Source organism: Triticum dicoccoides, chromosome 5A (genome assembly GCF_002162155.2).
Source record: "Triticum dicoccoides isolate Atlit2015 ecotype Zavitan chromosome 5A, WEW_v2.0, whole genome shotgun sequence".
Taxonomy (NCBI): Eukaryota; Viridiplantae; Streptophyta; class Magnoliopsida; order Poales; family Poaceae; genus Triticum; species Triticum dicoccoides.
This window is the reverse complement of record NC_041388.1, coordinates 419,388,173-419,405,798: the sequence shown is the minus strand read 5'-3', so window position 1 is coordinate 419,405,798 and position 17,626 is coordinate 419,388,173.

The following is a 17,626-nucleotide window of genomic DNA, read 5'->3' as shown; positions in this document are numbered from 1 at the left end:
TTGGGTGTGCCAAACGTCACAACATAACTGGGTGACTATAAAGGTACATTACAGGTATCTCCGAAAGTGTCTGTTGGGTTGGCACGAATCGAGACTGGGATTTGTCACTCCGTATGACGGAGAGGTATCTCTGGGCCCACTCGGTAATGCATCATCATAATGAGCTCAATGTGATCAAGTGGTTGATCACGGGATCATGCATTACGGTACGAGTAAAGTGACTTGCCGGTAACGAGACTGAATAAGGTATTGGGATACCGATGATCGAGTCTTGGACAAGTAACGTACCGATTGACAAAGGGAATTGTATACGGATTGATTGAATCCTCGACATCGTGGTTCATCCGATGAGATCATCGTGGAGCATGTGGGAGCCAACATGGGTATCCAGATCCCGCTGTTGGTTATTGACCGGAGAGTCATCTCGGTCATGTCTGCATGTCTCCCGAACCCGTAGGGTCTACACACTTAAGGTTCGGTGACGCTAGGGTTGTTAGGAAGACTTGTATGTGATTACCGAATGTTGTTCGGAGTCCCGGATGAGATCCCGGACATCACGAGGAGTTCCGGAATGGTCCGGAGGTAAAGATTTATATATGGAACGTTGTCATATGGTCGCGGGAAAGTTTCGGGGGCATATCGGTATTGTACCGGGGCCACCGGAGGGGTTCCGGGGGTCCACCGGGAGGGTCCACCTCTTCCGGAGGGCCTTATGGGCTGTATGGAGAAGGGAACCAGCCCAAGTGGGCTGAGGCGCTGAGGGAGTCCTGGATTAGGGGGTGTTCGGGTAGCCGGACTATACCTTCAGCCGAACTCCAGGACTATGAAGATACAAGATTGAAGACTCCGTCGCGTGTCCGGATGGGACTTTCCTTGGCGTGGAAGGCAAGCTTGGCAATGCGGATATTCAAGATCTCCTACTATTGTAACTGACTTTGTGTAACCCTAACCCTCTCCGGTGTCTATATAAACCGGAGGGTTTTAGTCCATAGGACAACTTCATCATACAACAATCATACCATAGTCTAGCTTTTAGGGTTTAGCCTCCTTGATCTCGTGGTAGATCTACTCTTGTACTACCCATATCATCAATATTAATCAAGCAGGACGTAGGGTTTTACCTCCATCAAGAGGGCCCGAACCTGGGTAAAACATTCTGTCCCTTGTCTCCTGTTACCATCCGGCCTAGACGCACAGTTCGGGACCCCCTACCCGAGATCCGCCGGTTTTGACACCGACATTGGTGCTTTCATTGAGAGTTCCTCTGTGTCGTCGCTTTCAGGCCTGATGGCTTCTTTGATCATCAACCACGATGCAGTCCAGGGTGAGACTTTTCTCCCCGGACAGATCTTCGTCTTCGGCGGCTTCGCACTGCGGGCCAACTCGCTTGTTCACCTTGAGCAGATCGAAAGTTACGCCCCTGGCCATCAGGTCAGGTTTGGAAGCCTAAACTACACGGCCGACATCCGCGGGGACTTGATCTTCGACGGATTCGAGCCACAACCAAGCGTGCTGCACTGTCTCGATGGGCATGACATATCTCTGCCGCCGAACAGCGCCTTGGAGGCCGCACACGCATCGGTTCCGACCATTGATTCGGAGCCCACTGCGCCAATCGAGGATCAGCGGTTGGACGCTGCCTCAGGGGCTGCGATCTCAGAGGCGATCAAGCCGAACTCCAGCCCCGCACTCCGCATGGCCTGTGACTCCGAGGAGCCGGATTCCTCTCCGAACTCCGAGCCCCCCGCGCCCCCGCCGATCGAATCCGATTGGGCGCCGATAATGGAGTTCACCGCCGCGGACATCTTTCAGCACTCGCCCTTCGGCGACATCCTGAATTCTCTAAATTCTCTCTCTTTATCAGGAGAGCCCTGGGCGGACTACGGTCAGCAAGGTTGGGATACGGACAATGAATAAATTCAAAACCCACCCACCACCCACTTCGTAGCCACTGTCGACGACTTAACCGACATGCTTGACTTCGACTCCGAAGACATCGACGGCATGGACGACGATGCAGGAGACGAACAAGAACCAGCACCTATAGGGCATTGGAAGGCCACCTCGACATATGACATATATATGGTGGACACTCCAAAGGATGGAGATGGCGATGGAACAACGGTGGACGATACCTCTAAGAAACAGCCCAAGCGCCGGCGTCAGCGGCGCCGCTCTAAATCCCGCCAAGGAAAAAACGGTGATTCCGGCACGGGAGATAACACTACTCCGGATAGCGCCGAAGAACACCCCCTCCAGCAAATTTCGGCACAGGAGGACAGAGAAGCCAGCCCTCACGAGAGGGCGGCGGACCAAGAGGTTGAGGACGATAATTATATGCCTCCCTCCGAAGACGAGGCAAGCCTCGACGACGACGAGTTTGTCGTGCCAGAGGATCTTGCCGAACAAGAGCGTTTTAAACGCAGGCTCATGGCCACGGCAAGCAGCCTCAAGAAAAAGCGGCAACAGCTTAGAGCTGATCAGGATTTGCTAGCTGACAGATGGACTGAAGTCCTTGCGGCCGAAGAGTATGAACTCGAACGCCCCTCCAAGAGCTACCCAAAGCGCAGGCTGCTACCCCGACTAGAGGAGGAAGCACCTACATCACCAGCGCATGACATGGCCGACCGGCCACCTCGTGGCCGGGACAGAGAGGCCTCTTGGCCCTCCACTCAAGCCATGCCCCGGCACCGCGTCGAGCATACTAAGGCACGGGAAAATGCGCCCAACCTGCGCGACATCCCGGAGGACAAGCCAAGGCAAACAAGATCGATCTACGGATCGCGCAGGCGCCCCACGGCACGTGACGGTGATCGTCACTCCGGACGCAATGAATCCGGCCGGGCCGAACTCAACAGACAAAGCTCCTTCGAGCTGCGTCGTGATATAGCCCAATACAGAGGCGCCGCACACCCACTATGCTTCACAGATGAAGTAATGGATCATAAAATCCCTGAGGGCTTCAAACCCGTAAACATCGAATCGTACGATGGCACAACAGATCCTGCGGTATGGATCGAGGATTATCTCCTTCATATCCACATGGCCCGCGGCGATGATCTACACGCCATCAAATACCTCCCACTCAAACTTAAGGGACCAGCCCAGCATTGGCTTAACAGCTTGCCAGCAAACTCAATCGGTTCTTGGGAGGACCTGGAAGCCGCATTCCTTGACAACTTCCAGGGCACTTATGTGCGACCACCGGACGCCGATGACCTAAGCCACATAATTCAGCAGCCAGAAGAATCGGCCAGGCAATTCTGGACACGGTTCCTAACAAATAAAAACCAGATAGTCGACTGTCCGGATGCAGAGGCCTTAGCGGCCTTCAAGCATAATATCCGTGACGAGTGGCTGGCCCGGCACCTGGGACAGGAAAAGCCGAAATCTATGGCAGCCCTCACGACATTCATGATCCGCTTTTGCACGGGAGAAGACAGCTGGCTAGCTCACAGTAACAACTTAACCAAGAACACTGGTAATTCGAATACCAAGGACAAAAGTGACAGGTCGCGTCGGAACAAACAAAAGTGCCGCATTAACAGCGACAGCAACGAGGATACGGCAGTTAATGCCGGATTCCGAGGCTATAAATCCGGTCAACGGAAACAGCCATTCAAAAGAAAAACTCAGGGCCTGTCCAGTTTGGACCGAATACTCGACCGCTTGTGCCAGATACATGGCACCCCCGAAAAGCCAGCCAATCACACCAACAGGGATTATTGGGTGTTCAAACAGGCAGGCAAGTTAAGAGCCGAAAACAAAGACAAGGGGCTGCATAGCGATGACGAGGAGGAGCCCAGGCCACCGAACAACAGTGGACAGAAGGGATTTCCCCCACAAGTGCGGACGGTGAACATGATATACGCAACCCACATCCCCAAGAGGGAGCAAAAGCATGCGTTACGGGACGTATATGCGATGGACCCGGTCGCCCCAAAGTTCAACCCATGGTCCTCCTGCCCGATCACCCTTGATCGAAGGGACCACCCCACTAGCATCCGTCACGGCGGCTTCGCCGCATTGATTCTAGACCCAATCATTGACGGATTTCATCTCACAAGAGTCCTCATGGACGGCGGCAGCAGCCTGAACCTGCTTTACCAGGATACAGTGCGAAAGATGGGCATAGATCCCTCGAGGATCAAGCCCACCAAAACGACCTTTAAAGGCATCATACCAGGTGTAGAAGCCAACTGTACAGGCTCAGTTACACTGGAAGTGGTCTTTAGATCTCCGGATAACTTCCGAAGCGAGGAGTTAATCTTCAACATAGTCCCGTTCCGTAGTGGCTATCACGCACTGCTCGGGCGAACCGCATTCGCAAAATTCAATGCGATACCGCACTATGCATACCTCAAGCTCAAGATGTCAGGCCCTAGAGGAGTAATCACGGTCAATGGGAACACTGAACGCTCCCTCTGAACGGAGGAGCACACGGCAGCGCTAGCAGCAGAAGTACAAAGCAGCCTCTCTAGGCAGTTCTCCAGTTCAGCCTTCAAAAAGCCGGACACTGTCAAGCGCGCCCGGAGTACCCTACAACAAGACCGCCTGGCACGTTCCGAGCTAGCGTAGCAATGCGGCCCCAACCCTAGCCCTCGCGATATAGCGAAACCAGCACTTCGCGTACATAACTACGCTCTTGAAATACCATAGGCACAGGGGAAGGGGCACTATCACGGCACGCCCGAAATACGGCTTAAACCGCACCAGGGGCTGCCGGATTCCTTCTTTTTTTCTCTTACTCTCAGGACTCCATACTTCGGATGACCCGTTCGGCAATTCAACTGCCGCACAAACGATGCAAGATCCAGGGAAGCAGACGAGCCACGCCGCATTATGGAACTCCCAGGTGGTCTCTATTGCGAGCAGTATACCTGTTTTTTAATACAATTCCGCGGCCTGCCCCTGGCCAGGACATGTTAAATAGTCCAATTTATTTGGCTTATCGCACTATTTGTATCGTTCCGCTTTCATAGCAACCTTTCTATAAACAATGCGTAGCTTTTTGTCTATTTTTTTGCATTACCCTCTTTATATATATATATTTATTAATAACATGTTGCATCCGTACACTGTGGTACGGCAAAATACGCCAGGGGCTTCAGTACCCATCAATATGGCATGAGAAGTCTGTCCACTTTCACAAGTGTGGCACCCCGAACTTATAGCACTATATGCATCGGCTCCGAATCATGATTTGGGTCAATAGTTGGGTTTGCCCGGCTCCTATGTTTTGGTGCCTTACGTTCCGCTATATCGGCTAAGGTAGCACTAGGAGAACCACTGCGATTGTGCCCCAGTTGAGCTGGGTCGAGCAACTCAGTGGAGAAAGCTAAAACTGATGTCATGATGAGGCGAGAGACCGGTCGCTGTTCGAGAGGTTTTTCGAGTCCTTAAAGGCTTATGCCGCTTCGAGCGAGGAACCGACTTTGTCCGGCCAAGGCGTGGATAGCGCCCCGAACTCGGTCTTCCGAATACTAGGGGCTTCGCCGAAATTTAAAATTATAGAGTTCTATGGCTAAGTGAGAGTGTTCAAGCATTATAGTCCGATTACCTTGTTCGTTGTGCTGACCGCCTCCCTCGACGGACCCAATCATGGGAAAAAGAGCGCTCAGGTTTATCCCGAACACCCCAGCACTAGTGGCATGGGGGCAGAAGCCGACGACTGGCCATCTCTCAATTTTTTGATAAACGGTCGCACAGAAAGTAATATTTTAAATTCAAGCATTGCTTAGCGCATATGAACAAGTTTTCAACGCACAGGATAACACGAGAGAGTTCATTCAAAAATTACATCCTTGGTACATTCATCCGCCACAAGGCGGGCACCAGCAAGAACATCCTTGTAATAGTTCTCGGGCTTGCGATGCTCCTTCCCCGGCGGCGGCCCGTCCTTCACAAGCTTGTCACCGTCCAGCTTACCCTAGTGCACCTTTGCACGGGCAAGGGCCCTACGGGCACCTTCGATGCAGACGGAGCGCTTGATGACCTCGAGCCTTGGACAAGCCACCACCAGCCGCCGCACCAGTCCGAAGTAGCTCCCAGGCAGGGCCTCTCCAGGCCACAGCCGAACTATGAAGCCCTTCAGGGCCTGTTCGGCCGCCTTGTGGACCTCGACCAGCTGCTTCAGCTGGTCGCTCAAGGGAACAGGGTGTCCAGCCTCAGTGTACTGAGACCAGAACACCTTCTCCGTCGAGCTGCCTTCCTCGGCTCGGTAGAATGCGGCGGCATCGGATACGCTGCGGGGAAGATCTGCGAATGCCCCTAGAGAGCTCCGGATTCGGGTAAGTAACAAGTAGTTTACTTTTATATGTCTTCTTTGCATATAGAATGCCTTACCCGCCGCTATCTTTTTCACCACATCCAATTCCTGGAGGGCCTTCTGGGCTTCGGCCTTGGCAGATTTGGTAGTTTTAAGGGCCGCAGCAAGCTCGGACGCTCGCATCTTCGAGTCGAGCTCCAAACTCTCATGTTTTTGCATGAGAACCTGAAGCTCTTGCCGCACCTCGCCGACCTGCGCCTCAAATTTCTCCCGCTCGGCGCGCTCCGTGGCCGCTTTCTTCTCGGCCTCGGACAACGCCTGCTTGAGGGTCGCCACCTCAGTTGTGGCCCCTACAATAAGCAGTATACTCCTGTCATTTTTTGCAATTGCGCCTTCCTATAGGCATTTTTTTCTGTAAGGTATCTCTTACCTTCTTTCTCCTCGAGCTGCCGTTTGGCAAGGCCGAGCTCTTGCTCGATCTGCTTGAGGCCCTGCTTCAGGGCACCCACCTCCACAGTCAGTGCGACGGTGGCCAACAGCGAAGCCTGCATACGTACATTGACTTCTTTTTTAGTTAGACTCCTGCGATATTTAATAGATCCTCTATTTGGCTTTTCTTTCCGAACGCCAAACAGAGCATCAGGGGCTACTGTCTATATGGTAATATTTTTACATATTTTTACTTACCTCGAAGCCTGTTAGAAGGCTAGCACAAGCTTCATTCAGTCCACTTTTGGCGGACCGAACCTTCTGGACCACCGTACTCATGATGGCACGGTGCTCCTCGTCGATGGAGGCGCCCTTAAGCTCCTCCAGCAGATTGCCCGGCGCTTCCGGTTGGACGGAGGACGCCGGCTCAGTAGGCTTGCTCCTCTTGGCAGGAGTTCGCCTACCGCGGTCCGAAACCGTTGATGATTCCAGCATAGTGTCCGGCTTAAAGCCGGACTTGGAGCCCAGGGGGGTCTTGTCCCCTTCACTCCTGGAGTCCGGGAGGTCGCCTCGCGGCTCCTCCTGGACCACCTCCTCTCGCCCCGGAGCTTGTCACGACGCCACTTCGGCGTCATCTGCAGCACAGGGGGAAGCAGCGGGCGGAACTGAATTCACGTCCGATGAATCCAGGGAGCCGCTCGACGACTCGTCGAGCCCGTCCTTGGGCGGACTGCATGATTATATCCGACGTTAGGGAAAGCTGTGCAACAAAAGGAATATCACGAGTTACTCTGGTATCCGAACACTTACGATCTCGCCGGATGCCTGGCCCTGTCCGGCCACTCCTCTTCGTCCTCGTCGGCGTCGGGGACGTAGTCCGGCAGAGGGGTTTTCCTCTTCTTGGACCCCTCGGCTTCCCCTACTGGGGCGGCCTTCCTCTTCTCTCCTCCCCCCACTGGAGGGGGAGAGGTTTCTTCTTCCTCCTCCTCGTTTTCACGGGAGGAGTGCGTCTCGGACTCGTCGGACGACGAGTCCGACACCACCATATGCCGGGAACTCTTTCGAGTCCCCGTGGCCTTCTTCTTCTTGGCCTTCTTCTCCGGCACCACATAAGCTGCCGAAACCAGCAGCTTCTCTAGGAGAGCAGGGGCTGGGTCTTCGGGCAAGGGAGCCGGACAGTTAATCTGTCCGGACTTCTCCCACCAATCCTGTCAAAGGTGAGGGAGTTTAGATCCCGCATAGAGTCAAACTATGAAAAAACTTAACATCCTGTAAAGGATGGAAATATCTTACCTCGCTAGCAGGACGCTCCGAGCTGAATCCGCGGTCTTCGGAGGCGGATGTGGGAGCCTCGGCGCCTTTGGTTAGCCCCCTCCAGACATCTTCGTACGTCGTGTCAAAGAGCCTGCTCAGAGTGCGGTGCTGCGCCGGGTTGAACTCCCACAAATTGAAGTCCCGTTCTTGACACGGAAGGATCCGGCGGACGAGCATGACCTGGATTACGTTGACAAGCTTGAGCTGCTTGTTCACCAGGGACTGGATGCATTTTTGCAGTCCGGTCAACTCTTCTTCGTCGCCCCACGACAAGCTCGTCTCCTTCCAGGACGTGAGCCGCGTAGGGGGTCCGGATCAGAATTCAGGGGCTGCGATCCACCTCGGATCGTGTGGCTCGGTGATGTAAAACCACCCTGACTGCCACCCCTTCAAGGTCTCCACAAAGGAGCCCCCGAGCCATAGGACGTTGGCAATTTTGCCCGCCATGGCACCTCCGCACTCCGCCTGGTTGCCGCGCACCACCTTTGGCTTGACGTTGAAGGTCTTGAGCCAGAGGCCGAAATGGGGGCGAATGCAGAGGAAAGCCTCACACACGACGATAAACGCCGAGATATTGAGGATGAAGTTCGGGGCCAGATCGTGGAAATCTAGGCCATAGTAGAACATGAGCCCGCGGACAAATGGGTGGAGAGGAAAACCCAGTCTGCGGAGGAAGTGGGGAAGAAATACTACCCTCTCATGGGGCCTTGGGGTGGGGAGAAGCTGCCCCTCCTCAGGAAGCCGGTGCGCGATGTCTTTGGACAAGTATCTGGCCTTCCTTAACCTTTTGACATGGCCCTCCGTGACGGAGGAGACCATCCACTTGCCTCCCGCTCCGGACATTGTTGGAGAGGGTTGAGGTAGGAAGTGCGGGCTTGGGCGCTGGAGCTCGGGTGCGCAGAAGATGGATAGGCAAAGGAGGAAGAAGGCGTAGGTAAAAAGGTGGATCCTTATCCCCTTATATGGGCGGATGCGGCTATGCGTCCCCACCAGCCTAGTAAAACTCACTTGCCTCCCAAGCGCTGTGATAAGTGGCGCGGTTGGGTTACCCACGTCCGTATTAACGAGAATCCCGTAAACAAAGGGGACATGGTCTCTGCTTTGACAAGACGTGCCAAGGAAACCGCCTCGCAAAACACGCTGAGGTCGAGAAGTGAAAACGATTCGAATAAAGGCTTGGCCGTAGTGTGATGTCACGCTGCGGAATATGTCAGCAGATTAGATTGGTGTTAATATTATTCTCTCTATGGCAATACGTGGAAGATTATTTTGCAGAGCCGGACACTACTCTTGGTGTTTACAAAACTTTTATGAAGAATTTGGAGGAGGAACCCGCCTTGCAATGTCGAAGACAATCTACGCGTCGGACTCGTCGTCATTGAAGCCTGGTTCAGGGGCTACTGAGGGAGTCCTGGATTAGGGGGTGTTCGGGTAGCCGGACTATACCTTCAGCCGAACCCCAGGACTATGAAGATACAAGATTGAAGACTCCATCCTGTGTCCGGATGGGACTTTCCTTGGTGTGGAAGGCAAGCTTGGCGATGCGGATATTCAAGATCTCCTACTATTGTAACCAACTTTGTGTAACCCTAACCCTCTCCGGTGTCTATATAAACCGGAGGGTTTTAGTCCGTAGGACAACTTCATCATACAACAATCATACCATAGGCTAGCTTTTAGGGTTTAGCCTCCTTGATCTCGTGGTAGATCTACTCTTGTACTACCCATATCATCAATATTAATCAAGCAGGACGTAGGGTTTTACCTCCATCAAGAGGGCCCGAACCTGAGTAAAACATTGTGTCCCTTGTCTCCTGTTACCATCCAGCCTAGACGCACATTTCGGGACCCCCTACCCGAGATCCGCCGGTTTTGACACCGACAGGCGCCACACCCCCCTAGGGCCCATGCGCCTAGGGTTGGGGGAAACCCTAAGGGGGGGCGCCCCCTTGCTTGGGGGGCAAGCCCCCCCTCCCGTTGGCCGCCCCCCCCCCCCACTAGATCTCATCTAGAGGGGGCCGGCCCCCTTCCCCTTTCCCCTATAAATAGAGGGGTGAGGGGAGGGCTGCATACAACATCCAAGGCGCAGCCCCTCCCCTCACCAACACCTCTCCTCCTCCATAAGAGCTTGGCGAAGCCCTGTCGGAGTACTGCAGCTTCATCACCACCACGCCGTCGTGCTACTGTTGGAGCCCTCTTCCTCAACCTCTCCCTCCTCCTTGCTGGATCAAGGTGCGGGAGACGTCCTCGCTCCGTACGTGTGTTGAAAGCGGAGGTGCCGTCCGTTCGGCACTAGGATCTTCGGTGATTTGGATCATGTCGAGTACGACTCCATCAACCCCGTTCTCTTGAACGCTTCCGCTCATGATCTACAAGGGTATGTAGATGCACTCCTCTCTCCCTCGTTGCTAGATGACTCCATAGATTGATCTTGGTGATGCGTAGAAAATTTTAAAATTCTGCTACGTTCCCCAACAGTGGCATCATGAGCTAGGTCTATGCGTAGTTACTATGCACGAGTAGAACACAAAGTAGTTGTGGGCGTTGATATTGTCAATTTGCTTGCCATTACTAGTCTTATCTTGATTCAGCGGCATCATGGGATGAAGCGGCCCGGACCAACCTTACACGTACGCTTACGTGAGACCGGTTCCATCGACTGACATGCACTAGTTGCATAAGGTGGCTGGCGGGTGTCTGTCTCTCCCACTTTAGTCGGATCGGATTCGATGAACAGGGTCCTTATGAACGGTAAATAGAAATTGGCAATTCACGTTGTGGTTTTGGCGTAGGTAAGAAACGTTCTTGCTAGAAACCTATAGCAGCCACGTAAAAACTTGCAACAACAATTAGAGGACGTCTAACTTGTTTTTGCAGCAAGTGTTTTGTGATGTGATATGGCCAAAGGTTGTGATGAATGATGAATGATATATGTGATGTATGAGATTGATCATGTTCTTGTAATAGGAATCACGACTTGCATGTCGATGAGTATGACAACCGGCAGGAGCCATAGGAGTTGTCTTTATTTATTTATGACATGCGTGTCAACATAAACGTCATGTAATTACTTTACTTTATTGCTAAAGCGTTAGCCATAGTAGTAGAAGTAATAGATGATGAGACAACTTCAAGAAGACATGATGATGGAGATCATGGTGTCATGCCGGTGACAACGATGATCATGCAGCCCCGAAGATGGAGATCAAAGGAGCAAATGATATTGGCCATATCATGTCACTATTTGATTGCATGTGATGTTTATCATGTTTTACATCTTATTTCCTTAGAACGACGATAGCTTAAATAAGATGATCCCTCGTAATAATTTCAAGAAAGTGTTCCCCCTAATTGTGCACCGTTGCGAAGGTTCGTTGTTTCGAAGCACCACGTGATGATCGGGTGTAATAGATTCTAATGTTCAAATACAACGGGTGTAAGACAGATTTACACACGCAATACACTTAGGTTGACTTGACGAGCCTAGCATGTACAGACATGGCCTCGGAACACAGAAGACCGAAAGGTCGAGCATGAGTCGTATAGAAGATACGATCAACATGAAGATGTTCACCGATGTTGACTAGTCCGTCTCACGTGATGATCAGACACGGCCTAGTTAACTCGGATCATGTTATACTTAGATGACTGGAGGGATGTCTATCTGAGTGGGAGTTCATTTAATAATTTGATTAGATGAACTGAATTATCATGAACTTAGTCTAAAATCTTTACAATATGTCTTGTAGATCAAATGGCCCACGTTTTCCTCAACTTCAACGCGTTCCTAGAGAAAACCAAGCTGAAAGACGATGGCAGCAACTATACGGACTAGGTCCAGAACCTGAGGATCATCCTCATAGCTGCCAAGAAAGATTATGTCCTAGAAGCACCGCTAGGTGACGCACCCATCCCACAGAACCAAGACGTTATGAACGCTTGGCAGACACGTGCTGATGATTACTCCCTCATTCAGTGCGGCATGCTTTACAGCTTAGAACCGGGGCTCCAAAAGCGTTTTGAGAGACACGGAGCATATGAGATGTTCGAAGATCTGAAAATGGTTTTTCAAGCTCATGCCCGGGTCGAGAGATATGAAGTCTCCGACAAGTTCTTCCGCTGTAAGATGGAGGAAAATAGTTCTGTCAGTGAGCACATACTCAAAATGTCTGGGTTGCATAACCGCTTGACTCAGCTGGGAGTTAATCTCCCGGATGATGCGGTCATTGACAGAATCCTTCAGTCGCTTCCACCGAGCTACAAGAGCTTTGTGATGAACTTCAATATGCAGGGGATGGAAAAGACCATTCCTGGAGTATTTTCAATGCTGAAATCAGCAGAGGTAGAAGTCAAAAAGGAACATCAAGTGTTGATGGTGAATAAAACCACTAAGTTCAAGAAAGGCAAGGGTAAGAAGAACTTCAAGAAGGACGGCAAGGGAGTTGCCGCGCCCGGTAAGCAAGCTGCCGAGAAGAAGCCAGAGAATGGACCCAAGCCCGAGACTGAGTGTTTTTATTGCAAGGGAAGTGGTCACTGGAAGCGGAACTGCCCCAAATACTTAGCGGACAAGAAGGCCGGCATCACGAAAGGTATATGTGATATACATGTAATTGATGTGTACCTTACCAGTACTCGTAGTAGCTCCTGGGTATTTGATACCGGTGCGGTTGCTCACATTTGTAACTCAAAGCAGGAGCTGCGGAATAAACGGAGACTGGCGAAGGACGAGGTGACGATGCGCGTCGGGAATGGTTCCAAGGTCGATGTGATCGCCGTCGGCACGCTACCTCTACATTTACCTATGGGATTAGTTTTAAACCTCAATAATTGTTATTTAGTGCCAGCTTTGAGCATGAACATTGTATCAGGATCTCGTTTGATACGAGATGGCTACTCATTTAAATCCGAGAATAATGGTTGTTCTATTTATATGAGAGATATGTTTTATGGTCATGCTCCGATGGTGAATGGTTTATTCTTAATGAATCTCGAGCGTAATGCTACACATATTCATAGTGTGAATACCAAAAGATGTAAGGTTGATAATGATAGTCCCACATACTTGTGGCACTGCCGCCTTGGTCACATAGGTGTCAAACGCATGAAGAAGCTCCATGCAGATGGACTTTTAGAGTCTCTTGATTACGAATCATTTGACACGTGCGAACCATGCCTCATGGATAAGATGACCAAGACTCCGTTCTCAGGAACAATGGAGCGAGCAACCAACTTATTGGAAATCATACATACTGATGTGTGCGGTCCAATGAGTGTTGAGGCTCGCGGTGGCTATCGTTATGTTCTCACCCTCACTGATGACTTGAGTAGATATGGGTATGTCTACTTAATGAAACACAAGTCTGAGACCTTTGAAAAGTTCAAGGAATTTTAGAGTGAGGGTGAGAATCAACGTGACAGGAAAATCAAGTTCTTGCGATCAGATCGTGGGGGAGAATACTTGAGTCACGAATTTGGCACACACTTAAGAAAATGTGAAATAGTTTCACAACTCACGCCGCCTGGAACACCTCAGCATAATGGTGTGTCCGAACATCGTAATCGCACTCTATTAGATATGGTGCGATCTATTATGTCTCTTACCGATTTACCGCTATCATTTTGGGGCTATGCTTTAGAGACTGCCGCATTCACTTTAAATAGGGCTCCGTCGAAATCCGTTGAGACGACACCATATGAATTATGGTTTGGGAAGAAACCTAAGCTATCGTTTCTAAAAGTTTGGGGATGCGATGCTTATGTCAAGAAACTTCAACCTGAAAAGCTCGAACCCAAGTCGGAAAAATGCGTCTTCATAGGATACCCTAAAGAAACTGTTGGGTATACCTTCTACCTCAGATCCGAAGGCAAGATCTTTGTTGCCAAGAATGGGTCCTTTCTAGAGAAAGAGTTTCTCTCGAAAGAAATAAGTGGGAGGAAGGTAGAACTTGATGAAGTATTACCTCTTGAACCAGTAAGTGGCGCAGCTCAAGAAAATGTTCCTGAGGTGCCTGCACCGACTAGAGAGGAAGTTGATGATGATGATCATGAAATTTCAGATCAAGTTGCTACTGAACTTCGTAGGTCCACAAGGACACGTTCCGCGCCAGAGTGGTACGGCAACCCTATCTTGGAAATCATGTTGTTAGACAATGGTGAACCTTCGAACTATGAAGAAGCCATGGCGGGGCCGGATTCTGACAAATGGCTGGAAGCCATGAAATCCGAGATAGGATCCATGTATGAAAACGAAGTATGGACTTTGACTGACTTGCCCGTTGATCGGCGAGCCATAGAAAATAAATGGATCTTTAAGAAGAAGACAGAAGTGGATGGTAATGTGACCATCTATAAAGCTCAGCTTGTCGCTAAGGGTTATCAACAAGTTCAAGGGGTTGACTACGATGAGACTTTCTCACCCGTAGCGAAGCTGAAGTCCGTCCGAATCATGTTAGCAGTTGTCGCATTCTATGATTATGAGATATGGCAAATGGACGTCAAAACGGCATTCCTTAATGGTTTCCTTAAGGAAGAATTGTATATGATGCAGCCGGAAGGTTTTGTCGATCCTAAGAATGCTGACAAGGTGTGCAAGCTCCAACGCTCGATTTATGGGCTGGTGCAAGCATCTCGGAGTTGGAACATTCGTTTTGATGAGATGATCAAAGCGTTTGGGTTTATGCAGACTTATGGAGAAGCCTGCATTTACAAGAAAGTGAGTGGGAGCTCTGTAGCATTTCTCATATTGTATGTGGATGACATACTGTTGATGGGAAATGATATAGAATTCTTGGAAAGCATAAAGGCCTACTTGAACAAGTGTTTTTCAATGAAGGACCTTGGAGAAGCTGCTTATATATTAGGCATCAAGATCTATAGAGATAGATCGAGACGCCTCATTGGTCTTTCACAGAGTACGTACCTTGACAAGATATTGAAGAAGTTCAAAATGGATCAGCTAAAGAAGGGGTTCTTGCCTGTATTGCAAGGTACGAGATTGAGCACGGCTCAATGCTCGACCACGGCAGAAGATAGAGAAAAGATGAGTGTCGTCCCCTATGCCTCGGCCATAGGGTCTATCATGTATGCTATGCTATGTACCAGACCTGATGTAAACCTTGCCGTGAGTTTGGTAGGAAGGTACCAAAGTAATCCCGGCATGGAACACTAGACAGCGGTCAAGAATATCATGAAGTACCTGAAAAGGACTAAAGAAATGTTTCTCGTTTATGGAGGTGACGAAGAGCTCGTCGTAAAGGGTTACGTCGATGCTAGCTTCGACACAGATCTGGATGACTCTAAGTCACAAACCGAATACATGTATATTTTGAATGGTGGGGCAGTAAGCTGGTGCAGTTGCAAGCAAAGAGTTGTGGCGGGATCTACATGTGAAGTGGAGTACATGGCAGCCTCGGAGGCAGCACAAGAAGCGGTCTGGGTGAAGGAGTTCATTACCGACCTAGGAGTCATACCCAATGCGTCGGGCCCCATGACCCTCTTCTGTGACAACACTGGAGCTATTGCCCTTGCCAAGGAGCCCAGGTTTCACAGGAAGACCAGGCATATCAAGCGTCGCTTCAACTCCATTCGTGAAAGTGTTCAAAATGGAGACATAGAGATTGTAAAGTACATACGGACCTGAATGTAGCAGATCCGTTGACTAAACCTCTCCCTAGAGCAAAACATGATCAACACCAGAACTGCATGGGTGTTCGATTCATCACAATGTAACTAGAATATTGACTCTAGTGCAAGTGGGAGACTGTTGGAAATATGCCCTAGAGGCAATAATAAAATGGTTATTATTATATTTCTTTGTTCATGATAATTGTCTATTGTTCATGCTATAATTGTGTTATCCGGAAATCGTAATACATGTGTGAATACATAGACCACAACACGTTCCTAGTGAGCCTCTAGTTGACTAGCTCGTGGATCAAAGGATAGTCATGGTTTCCTGACTATGGACATTAGATGTCATTGATAACGGGATCACATCATTAGGAGAATGATGTGATGGACAAGACCCAATCTAAGCTTAGCTCAAAGATCGTGTAGTTCGTTTGCTGTAGCTTTTCTGAATGTCAAGTATCATTTCCTTAGACCATGAGATTGTGCAACTCCTGGATACCATAGGAGGGCCTTGGGTGTGCCAAACGTCACAATGTAACTGGGTGACTATAAAGGTACATTACAGGTATCTCCGAAAGTGTCTGTTGGGTTGGCACGAATCGAGACTGGGATTTGTCACTCCGTATGACGGAGAGGTATCTCTGGGCCCACTCGGTAATGCATCATCATAATGAGCTCAATGTGATCAAGTGGTTGATCACGGGATCATGCATTACAGTACGAGTAAAGTGACTTGCCGGTAACGAGACTGAACAAGGTATTGGGATACCGACAATCGAGTCTCGGACAAGTAACATACCGATTGACAAAGGGAATTGTATACGGATTGATTGAATCCTCGACATCGTGGTTCATCCGATGAGATCATCGTGGAGCATGTGGGAGCCAACATGGGTATCCAGATCCCACTGTTGGTTATTGACCGGAGAGTCGTCTCGGTCATGTCTGCATGTCTCCCGAACCCGTAGGGTCTACACACTTAAGGTTCGTGAAGCTAGGGTTGTTACGAAGACTTGTATGTGATTACCGAATGTTGCTCGGAGTCCCGGATGAGATCCCGGACGTCACGAGGAGTTCCGGAATGGTCCGGAGGTAAAGATTTATATATGGGAAGTTGTCATATGGTCGCCGGAAAGTTTCGGGGGCATATCGGTATTGTACCGGGGCCACCGGGAGGGTCCACCTCTTCCGGAGGGCCTTATGGGCTGTATGGAGAAGGGAACCAGCCCAAGTGGGCTGGGGCGCCACACCCTCCTAGGGCCCATGCGCCTAGGGTTGGGGGAAACCCTAAGGGGGGCGCCCCCTTGCTTGGGGGGCAAGCCCCCCTCCCCTTGGCCGCCCCCCCTCTAGATCTCATCTAGAGGGGGGCGGCCCCCTTCCCCTTTCCCCTATAAATAGATGGGTGAGGGGAGGGCTGCATACAACATCCAAGGCGCAGCCCCTCCCCTCCCCAACACCTCTCCTCCTCCATAAGAGCTTGGCGAAGCCCTGCCGGAGTACTACAGCTTCATCACCACCACGTCGTCGTGCTGCTGTTGGAGCCCTCTTCCTCAACCTCTCCCTCCTCCTTGCTGGATCAAGACGCGGGAGACGTCCTCGCTCCGTACGTGTGTTGAACGCGGAGGTGCCGTCCGTTCGGCACTAGGATCTTCGGTGATTTGGATCACGTCGAGTACGACTCCATCAACCTCGTTCTCTTGAACGTTTCCGCTCATGATCTACAAGGGTATGTAGATGCACTCCTCTCTCCCTCGTTGCTAGATGACTCCATAGATTGATCTTGGTGATGCATAGAAAATTTCAAAATTCTGCTACGTTCCCCAACAGAAAACCCTAGCGCCCGCATCAGGGTGCGGCGGCGGCCAGTGGGCTCGAGCGGCGGCGGCTCGCACGCGGGCGCGGCCGGGGCTGGCCAGGCGCGCGCGCTCGCGGGAGCGGCGACCTGCAGCGGGCAGGGCCGGGCGAGCCGATGGCCAGTGGCGCGAC